Raw genomic sequence first — 3,126 nt, 5'->3', positions numbered from 1 at the left:
AACATGAGTCCCCTGCATCTGCAGGCGGAATCTCAACCACTGTGCCACCAGGGAAGCCCTAATTGTCTTTTTATAATACACATCCTAACAGGTGTGAGTGATATCTCCTTGTGGCTTGATTTCCATTTCCCTGATGCTTAGCGATGTTGAGCAAATTTTCATATATAGATTGACCACTTGTATGTCTTTATGGAGAAATGTCTAGTGAAGATTTTTACCCATTTTTAAACTCAGTTATTTGCCTGCTGTTTTTCTGAAATTCACTTGTAGTAGTTTCTTATATATTCTGGATATTGGTCCCTTATTCAGAACAAGGTTTACACATATTTGCTCCCATCCTATAGGTTGCCTTTTCATTCTGTTTATTGTTGAAGAGACTATCTTTCTTCACTTGGTAATCTTAGAACCTTGGCACAAATCAGTTGGCCATATATATGTGCGTTTATTTGGGGTCTCTCTATTATATTTCATTGGTCTATCTCACTGTCTTGATGCCAGTAGCAGACTGTTTTCACTACTGTGGCATTGTTATGAGTTTTGAGGTCAGGAAGTGTTAATCTCCATCATTGCTCTTTGCTCTCAAGATTGTTTTATCTACTGGGGTGTGGTTCCGTATGTATTTTAGAATTGTGTCCACCTCTATAATAATGACATGGAATTTTATGGGTTGTTGCGATATATGTGTACATCACTTTATGTAGTATAGAAATGCCAACAGTATTTAATACTCCAATCTATGAACATGGTATATCATTCCAATTCCTTGTCTCTTCTTTAATTTCTTTCCCAATATCCTGTAGTTTTCAGTATACAAATTTTCACCTCCAACGGGGCCTTTTCCACTGCCTTCCTCAGGTCTTCTAGAGTCAGGGGTGAGAAGGATGGACTCATGGAGAGAGTGAAATCCCTCCCTCCCCTCTGCACCTACTCTCTGATTATGTCTAATACAGGTGTTCTTGGCCACGCCCTTCACCTCTGTCTACAAGTGGGCCCCTTGCTGGGAATTCCTCTTGGATCTGAGTGTTGACTGTACTATTTCAGTGTCCACAAGGTCTCTCCCAATGCCTGGCATGGCTCCAAAAGCGCAAGATATACCTACATACGAATGATTAGATCAGGCCATCAAATTTTCTACAGTAAAGAACAACCAGGAGAGGGGTGGCTGGTTGCCTCTTTCTCATCTTTGGATTTCTTACAGCTGAGCTTCCCAGTGTGGTAGCCACTAACCAAATGTGTCTATTTATAATTAATTTAGTTCAAACAATAATTAACTCATTCTATTAAAAAATGCAAAAAACACACAATTGCTTGGTCACACTAGCCATGTTTCAAGTGTGTCTGTAACATCTGGAATTTCAGGTTGGTAAAGTTGACGGTGAAAGTTATAAATGGGTCAATAGAAGTGAGGGGTCGAAAGGTTATTTTCTCAGCATCTCTCCCTCATTTGAAATTTTCATCTGTGATCAATATCATATTGAAGGACTCTGTCTGCACAGAGCACAGGGGAGGTCTGAGAACCTGGAGGGAAGACCAGGGTGATGCTGTGTGAGCCAGCAAGTCGAGTAGGAGAAATGGGTGGGTCAACTTGTATAATAACTTTATGCTCATGCTTGTGTTTGTACAGAATGCATCGTGGAGAGCATACATAGCTGTGATGCTGATGATGATTCACGAAGGGAACAACTCTCAGGTAGGATCTAAAGCGAGACAATTCCTAGAACACTTTGGTTCCACGCGGTTTTTTAGAAACTAGGGAAGGTGAATATGAAATCAGGAAGAAGATGAAAATATGTGTAGATTTCTGATTCTTCTTTCCAAATTTTAATGATATAATAGAGTTATTGTGTCCATGTCCTTTGACTGTACTGTGCTTATAGTCCTCTTTCCTTGCTTTGCCATTCAGAAATTTTCTTTCTCACAAGACTACTCATTCGTTGCTTTTTCACTGCCAAAGATGAAAGGTTCGTTTCTGTTTGGTACCTGGAGGGTATTTTGCACCAGGGATTTTGGTTTCCTTTTTACATTCACGTATGATGGCCATATCCTAGTGGGAACAAAGCTCTCATAGTCACTTGGCACTGGAGAACAAGTTCTTACAGTGAGTGTCAGGTGGTGGATGAGAGTTGAACTCTCTCCGTCAACACTTTCAGGACTTGTAGCTTCATGTTACTTTTGTCCTCACTGTTTATTCCTCATGGAAAGCGCGCTCCCAGAGGTGGATGAGTCACAGAACACGTGCTTTGGGATCACTGCATGTGCTCAGTCTCCTCATTTCAGCCTCAGCACCTCCCAAGGCTGATGTGGTGACATGCTTCCATTTGAGAGGGGTCCACGTCCAGCTGATCCTAAAGACCCTTCATGGCCGGCAGGAATTCTACAGGACTGTGTGAAGGGGCTGCTGGGCTTCTTCACACACTGGCTCTCACAGCCCTGCTAACCTGGTCTCCTGGAATTGACCAGGCCCAGGACAGAGACTCAGGGCCGCAGGACCCAGGGTCACTGCTCTTCTTACAACCCACTGCTCCTTCCAGTCAGCCCTGCCCTTGCTCCCCACACCCCAGTCCTGCCTACCCTCTGACCTATACTCAGGCCTGCCTTGGTCTTATCCTTCCCCGTTCTTCCAAGGCGCGGGTAAACCCTGGCAGGTGCTGTGTGTTTATGCAGCTTTCTCTGCTGTATAATTTTATTTCAGTATTCCAGACTAAGGGAATTGGGATGAGTTACGTTTAACTCTAATATTGCTTTCATCCTCTCTAAGGGGCTAAGAGACTTATGGAGTTCTTTTGAAGTACCTAAGGTTAGCTCAGGCACAGGACCCTTAATTGTTTTGTGATGTTGGTTGCATGTTCTTCCCTCAACACAGTTGTTGCCCAGATTTGGTTAATATTCCTTTTCCTCAGAAAGAGATGGTGCAGAGATAAATGTTCTAAGCTCTTGACCTCCTGTGTGCAAAAGCCAAACTGAGAACCCAGTGGTGGGTCCCAATGTGGGTGTTCTGGATCCCTGACCTACACTTATCACTCAGCCAATCGATCCTCAGTCATGGAGCAAGGGAGTTCCTGCCTCCTTATCCTTAGCAGGAAGTCCTAGCATCTCCAAAGGTCCAGACCTTGCCCATCAGGTGGC

This window comes from Mesoplodon bidens (genome assembly GCF_964165515.1).
Source record: "Mesoplodon bidens genome assembly, contig: HAP1_SCAFFOLD_402, whole genome shotgun sequence".
In the NCBI taxonomy this organism is placed as follows: Eukaryota; Metazoa; Chordata; class Mammalia; order Artiodactyla; family Ziphiidae; genus Mesoplodon; species Mesoplodon bidens.
This window is presented reverse-complemented; position numbering follows the sequence as displayed.